Genomic DNA, 7,500 nt, shown 5'->3' with positions numbered 1-7,500 from the left:
AGGAGCAGAAGCCAGCCTCCAGCAGCTGATGGCGGGGTGCAGGAGCTGCAGCCAGCGTCCAGCAGCTGATGGTGGGGTGGAGGAGCTGCAGCCAGCCTCCAGCAGCCAGCCTCCAGCTAGTGATGGCGGGGTGGAGAAGCAGGCAGCCTCCGTCAGCTGATGGCGGGGTGGAGGAGCAGAAGCCAGCCTCCAGCAGCTGATGGCGGGGTGCAGGAGCTGCAGCCAGCGTCCAGCAGCTGATGGTGGGGTGGAGGAGCTGCAGCCAGCGTCCAGCAGCTGATGGTGGGGTGGAGGAGCTGCAGCCAGCCTCCAGCAGCCAGCCTCCAGCAGCTGATGGCGGGGTGCAGGAGCAGCAGCCAGCCTCCAGCAGCTGATGGCGGGGTGCAGGAGCAGCAGGCAGCCTCCAGCAGCTGATGGCGGGGTGGAGGAGCAGAAGCCAGCCTCCAGCAGCTGATGGCGGGGTGCAGGAGCTGCAGCCAGCGTCCAGCAGCTGATGGTGGGGTGGAGGAGCTGCAGCCAGCGTCCAGCAGCTGATGGTTGGGTGGAGGAGCAGCAGCCAGCCTCCAGCAGCCAGCCTCCAGCTAGTGATGGCGGGGTGGAGAAGCAGGCAGCCTCCATCAGCTGATGGCGGGGTGGAGGAGCAGAAGCCAGCCTCCAGCTGGTGATGGCGGGGTGCAGGAGCTGCAGGCAGCCTCCAGCAGCTGATGGCGGGGTGCAGGAGCTGCAGGCAGCCTCCAGCAGCTGATGGCGGGGTGGAGGAGCTGCAGCCAGCGTCCAGCAGCTGATGGTGGGGTGGAGGAGCTGCAGCCAGCGTCCAGCAGCTGATGGTTGGGTGGAGGAGCAGCAGCCAGCCTCCAGCAGCTGATGGCGGGGTGCAGGAGCAGCAGCCAGCCTCCAGCAGCTGATGGCGGGGTGGAGGAGCTGCAGCCAGCCTCCAGCAGCCAGCCTCCAGCTAGTGATGGCGGGGTGGAGAAGCAGGCAGCCTCCATCAGCTGATGGCGGGGTGGAGGAGCAGAAGCCAGCCTCCAGCTGGTGATGGCGGGGTGCAGGAGCTGCAGGCAGCCTCCAGCAGCTGATGGCGGGGTGGAGGAGCTGCAGCCAGCCTCCAGCAGCCAGCCTCCAGCTAGTGATGGCGGGGTGGAGAAGCAGGCAGCCTCCATCAGCTGATGGCGGGGTGGAGGAGCAGAAGCCAGCCTCCAGCAGCTGATGGCGGGGTGCAGGAGGTGCAGGCAGCCTCCAGCAGCTGATGGCGGGGTGCAGGAGCAGCAGGCAGCCTCCAGCAGCTGATGGCGGGGTGCAGGAGCTGCAACCAGCCTCCAGCTGGTGATGGCGGGGTGGAGGAGCTGCAGCCAGCCTCCAGCAGCCAGCCCCCAGCAGCTGATGGCGGGGTGGAGGAGCAGAAGCCAGCCTCCAGCAGCTGATGGTGGGGTGCAGGAGCTGCAGCCAGCCTCCAGCAGCCAGCCTCCAGCTGGTGATGGCGGGGTGGAGGAGCAGCAGCAGACAGCCTCCAGCAGCCAGCCAGCCTCCAGGAGCTGATGGCGGTGTGTGGGAGCAGCAGCCAGCCTCCAGCGTTCAGCCAGCATCCATCAGCTGATGGCGGTGTGAAGGAGCTGCAGCCAGCCTCCAGCAGGTCATGGTGGGGTGGAGGAGCAGCAGCCAGCCTCCAGCAGCTGATGGCGGGTTGCAGGAGCTGCAGCCAGCCTCCAGCAAATGATGGCGGGGTGCAGGAGCTGCAGGCAGCCTCCAGCAGCTGATGGCGGGGTGCAGGAGCAGCAGGCAGCCTCCAGCTGCTGATGACGGGGTGCAGGAGCTGCAACCAGCCTCCAGCTGGTGATGGTGGGGTGGAGGAGCTGCAGCCAGCCTCGAACAGCTGATGGCAGGGTGCAGGAGCAGCAGCCAGCCTCCAGCAGCTGATGGCGGGGCGCAGGAGCTGCAGGCAGCCTCCAGCAGCTGATGGCGGGGTGCAGGAGCAGCAGCCAGCCTCCAGCTGGTGATGGCGGGGTGAAGGAGCTGCAGCCAGCCACCAGCAGCTGATGGCGGGGTGAAGGAGCTGCAGCCAGCCACCAGCAGCTGATGGCGGGGTGGAGGAGCTGCAGCCAGCGTCCAGCAGCTGATGGTTGGGTGGTGGAGGAGCAGCAGCCAGCCTCCAGCAGCTGATGGCGGGGTGCAGGAGCAGCAGCCAGCGTCCAGCAGCTGATGGTTGGGTGGAGGAGCAGCAGCCAGCCTCCAGCAGCTGCTGGCGGGGTGCAGGAGCAGCAGCCAGCCTCCAGCAGCTGATGGCGGGGTGCAGGAGCTGCAGGCAGCCTCCAGCAGCTGATGGCGGTGTGCAGGAGCTGCAGCCAGCCTCCAGCAGCTGATGGCGGGGTGCAGGGGCTGCAGGCAGCCTCCAGCAGCTGATGGCGGGGTGCAGGAGCTGCAACCAGCCTCCAGCTGGTGATGGCGGGGTGGAGGAGCAGCAGCCAGCCTCCAGCAGCCAGCCTCCAGCTGCTGATGGCGGGGTGGAGGAACAGAAGCCTCCAGCAGCTGATGGCAGGGTGCAGGAGCAGCAGCCAGCCTCCAGCTGGTGATGGCGGGGTGGAGGAGCTGAAACCTGGGTCGGACCTGGTCTGCAGCAGGGCCCATTACCACTCAGAAGCTGATGGCAGTGTGTGTTTAGGTCCCTGCGGGGTGGATGAGCTGAAACCTGGGTCAGACTTGGTGTGCAGCAGGGCTCAGCACCCTCCAGAAGCCGATGACAGTGTGTCTTTAACTCCCTGCCTGGTGGGAGAGCTGAAAGCTGGGTCGGACCTGGTCTTTAGCAGAGCTCAGCAGCCTCCAGAAGCTGATGGCAGTGTGTGTTTCATCCCCTGCGGGGTGGGAGAGCTGAAACGTGGGTCGGACCTGGTCTGCAGCAGGGCCCATCACCATCCAGAAGCTGACGGCGGTGTGTGTTTAAGTCCCTGCGGGGTGGGAGAGCCATAACCTGGGTCGGACCTGGTCTGCAGCAGAGCTCAGCAGCCTCCAGAACCTGATGGCAGTGTGTCTTTAATCCACTGCGGGGTGCAGGAGCTGAAACCTGGGTCGGACCTGGTCTGCAGCAGGGCTCAGCAGCCAGCAGAAGGTGACGGCAGTGTGTGTTTAGTTCCCTGCGGGGTGCAGGAGCTGAAACCTGGGTCGGACCTGGTCTGCAGCAGAGCTCAGCAGCCAGCAGAAGGTGATGGCAGTGTGTGTTTAAGTCCCTGCCTGGTGGGAGAGCTGAAACCTGGGTCGGACCTGGTCTATAGAAGAGCTCAGCAGCCTCCAGAAGCTGATGGCAGTGTGTGTTTTGGTCCCTGCGGGGTGCAGGAGCAGGAACCCGGGTCGGACCTGGTCTATAGCGGAGCTCAGCAGCCTCCAGCAGCTGATGGCAGTGTGTGTTTAATTCCCTGCCTGGTGGGAGAGCTGTAACCCGGGTCGGACTTGGTCTGCAGCAGGGCCCATCACCATCCAGAAGCTGATGGCAGTGTGTCTTTAATTCCCTGCGGGGTGGAGGAGCAGAAACCTGGGTCGGACCTGGTCTATAGCAGAGCTCAGCAGCCTCCAGAAGCTGATGGCAGTGTGTGTTCAAGTCCCTGCGGGGTGGGAGAGCTGAAACCTGGGTCGGACCTGGTCTATAGAAGAGCTCAGCAGCCTCCAGCAGCTGATGGCAGTGTGTGTTTAAGTCCCTGCGGGGTGGGAGAGCTATATCCCGGGTCGGACCTGGTCTATAGCAGAGCTCAGCAGCCTCCAGCAGCTGATGGCAGTGTGTGTTTAAGTCCCTGCGGGGTGGGAGAGCTGAAACCTCGGTCGGACCTGGTCTATGGCAGAGCTCAGCAGCCTCCAGAAGCTGATGGCAGCGTGCCTCTAAGTCCCTGCCTGGTGGGAGAGCTGAAACCTGGGTCGGACATGGTCTGCAGCAGGGCTCGGCAGCCTCCAGCAGCTGATGGCAGTGTGTCTTTAAGTCCCTGCCTGGTGGGAGAGCTGAAACCTGGGTCGGACCTGGTCTATAGCAGAGCTCAGCAGCCTCCAGCAGCTGATGGCAGTGTGTGTTTAAGTCCCTGCCTGGTGTGAGAGCTGAAACCTGGGTCGGACCTGGTCTATAGAAGAGCTCAGCAGCCTCCAGCAGCTGATGGCAGTGTGTCTTTAAGTCACTGCCTGGTGGGAGAGCTGAAACCTGGGTCGGACCTGGTCTATAGTAGAGCTCAGCAGCCTCCAGCAGCTGATTGCAGTGTGTGTTTAAGTCCCTGCCTGGTGGGAGAGCTGATATCCGGGTCGGACCTGGTCCACAGCAGGGCCCATCACCCTCCAGAAGCTGGTGGCAGTGTGTGTTTAAGTCCCTGCGGGGTGCAGGAGCAGAAACCTGGGTGGGACCTGGTCTGCAGCAGAGCTCGGCAGCCTCCAGCAGCTGATGGCAGTGAGTGTTTAAGTCCCTGCGGGGTGGGAGAGCTATATCCCGGGTCAGACCTGGTCTAAAGCAGGGCCCATCACCCTCCAGAAGCTGGTGGCAGTGTGTGTTTAAGTCCCTGCGGGGTGGAGGAGCAGAAACCTGGGTCGGACCCGGTCTACAGCAGAGCTCAGCAGCCCCCAGAAGCTGATGGCAGTGTGTGTGTGTGTGTGTGTGTTTAAGTCTCTGCCTGGTTGGAGAGCCGATACCTGGGTCGGACCTGGTCTGCAGCAGGGCTCAGCAGCCTCCAGAAGCTGATGGCAGTGTGTCTTTCATTCCCTGCGGGGTGCAGGAGCAGAAACCTGGGTCGGACCTGGTCTATAGCGGAGCTCAGCAGCCTCCAGCAGCTGATGGCAGTGTGTGTGTTAAAGACCCTGCGGGGTGGGAGAGCTGAAACCTGGGTCGGACCTGGTCTGCAGCAGGGCTCAGCAGCCCCCAGAAGCTGATGGCTGTGTGTGTTTAAGTCCCTGCGGGGTGGGAGAGCTGAAACCTGGGTCGGACCTGGCCCGCAGCAGGGCCCATCACCCTCCAGAAGCTGATGGCGGTGTGGGTTTAAGTCCCTGCGGGGTTGAGGAGCTGAAACCTGGGTCGGACCTGGTCTGCAGCAGGGCCCATCACCATCCAGAAGCTGATGGCTGTGTGTGTTTAAGTCCCAGGGGGGTGGGAGAGCCATAACCTGGGTCGGACCTGGTCTGCAGCAGGGCTCAGCAGCCTCCAGTTGCAGATGGCAGTGTGTGTTTAGTTCCCTGCGGGGTGCAGGAGCTGAAACCTGGGTCGGACCTGGTCTATAGCAGAGCTCAGCAGCCTCCAGAAGCTGATGGCAGTGTGTCTTCAATTCCCTGCGGGGTGCAGGAGCTGATACCTGGGTCGGACCTGGTCTGCAGCAGGGCCCATCACCATCCAGACGCTGATGGCAGTGTGTGTTTAAGTCCTAGTGGGCTGCAGGAGCTGAAACCTGGGTCGGACCTGCTCTATAGTAGAGCTCAGCAGCCTCCAGAAGCTGATGGCAGTGTGTCTTTAAGTCCCTGCGGGGTGGGATAGCTGAAACCTGGGTCGGACCTGGTCTGCAGCAGGGCCCATCACCATCCAGACGCTGATGGCAGTGTGTGTTTAAGTCCTAGTGGGCTGCAGGAGCTGAAACCTGGGTCGGACCTGCTCTATAGTAGAGCTCAGCAGCCTCCAGAAGCTGATGGCAGTGTGTCTTTAAGTCCCTGCGGGGTGGGATAGCTGAAACCTGGGTCGGACCTGGTCTGCAGCAGGGCCCATCACCCTCCAGAAGCTGTTGGCAGTGTGTCTTCCATTCCTAGTGGGGCAGGGGAGCAAAGACCTGGGCAGAGGAGCGCCTGTCTGCATCCGATCCGGCCCCTCAGCAGCCCGCCGTGAGCCTTAGAGAACCCCCCCCCCCCCCCAGCGGGCTCCAGGAACCGGGCCCTGCGTCGGACCCAGCTCAGTAAGGCCCTCCCTCGGGCCCTGCAGCAGGTGGCCCCGTCTATGCAGTCGAAAACCCCGCGAAAATCGGTGTAGAAACGCCCGAGAGGCGTGGTGCGGTTCCCCCGGCCGGTACCGGGTCCGGACCGGTCCGGAAGTCCACCCAGAACACTGCCTGGGGCTTCTGGGCGGCTCCCCAGGCGCAGGCAGTCGAAAACCGCGTGAAAATCGGTTCAGAATTGACAAAACGGCGACCTCGTCGCTCCAAAAACTAAGTCCAAACTAAGCCTTTCGCTTATCGCTTAACGCTTAAGGCGGTCGGCCTTATGGCCAGTAAATGAAAAGTGCCTGCGCCCCTGGAGGTTTTGGAAGGTGCGAGCGATGACCATGCTCGGGTTAGTAGGTGAGGCCATCGGAAAACCAGCGTGAGTTGGCGGGTTTGGGTGGCAATCTATTCCAGGCAGAGTCGACTATCTCTGGGCATCAATTTTGGGATTTTTCCGGCTCTGGTTCTGGGAGAAACGCAGGGGCAAAGTGCACGAGCCGCGGCCGATTTTGGTGGCCTGTCCCTGGGCACAAAGTCTGAGGAGTGTGGGCCTGGTTCTCCGAAAAATACCAGTCTGCTGGAGCTCACTCCCATGGCTCCAGGGGGCACGGCACACCCCCCGGTAGCCGACCAAAGTGCTCTACTCGGGCCAGACTCGGACCCACGACCCGGGGTGAGAACCACAACTACTGGTCATCCTTTTGACCTCCAGGGGGCGCGGCAGAGCCTCCCCAGTCCGACGCAAGTGCCCCACTTGGGCCATACTCAGACCCACGGCCCGGGGCGAGAACCACAACTACTGGTCATCCTTTAGACCTCCAGGGGGCCCGGCACAGCCTCCCTAGACCGACACAAGTGCTCCACTTGGGCTGTACTCTGACCCAAGTCCCGGTGCGAGAACCACAACTACTGGTCATCCTTTAGACCTCCAGGGGGCCCGGCACAGCCTCCCTAGGCCGACACAAGTGCTCCACTTGGGCTATACTCTGACCCAAGTCCCGGGGCGAGAACCACAACTACTGGTCATCCTTTTGACCTCATGGTCATCCTTTAGATCTCCAGGGGGCCCGGCACAGCCTCCCTAGGCCGACACAAGTGCTCCACTTGGGCTATACTCTGACCCAAGTCCCGGGGCGAGAACCACAACTACTGGTCATCCTTTAGACCTCCAGGGGGCACGGCACACCCCCCGGTAGCCGACCAAAGTGCTCTACTCGGGCCAGACTCGGACCCACGACCCGGGGTGAGAACCACAACTACTGGTCATCCTTTAGACCTCCAGGGGGCCCGGCACAGCCTCCCTAGTCCGACACAAGTGCTCCACTTGGGCTATACTCTGACCCAAGTCCCGGGGCGAGAACCACAACTACTGGTCATCCTTTAGACCTCCAGGGGGACCGGCACAGCCTCCCTAGACCGACACAAGTGCACCACTTGGGCCATACTCTGACCCAAGTCCCGGGGCGAGAACCACAACTACTGGTCATCCTTTTGACCTCATGGTCATCCTTTAGACCTCAAGGGGGCACGGCAGAGCCTCCCTAGTCCGACACAAGTGTCCCACTTGGGCTATACTATGACCCAA

The sequence above is a fragment of the Nothobranchius furzeri genome, unplaced genomic scaffold (genome assembly GCF_043380555.1).
Source record: "Nothobranchius furzeri strain GRZ-AD unplaced genomic scaffold, NfurGRZ-RIMD1 Scf265, whole genome shotgun sequence".
NCBI lineage: Eukaryota > Metazoa > Chordata > Actinopteri > Cyprinodontiformes > Nothobranchiidae > Nothobranchius > Nothobranchius furzeri.
Note: the sequence above shows the minus strand (reverse complement) of the source record.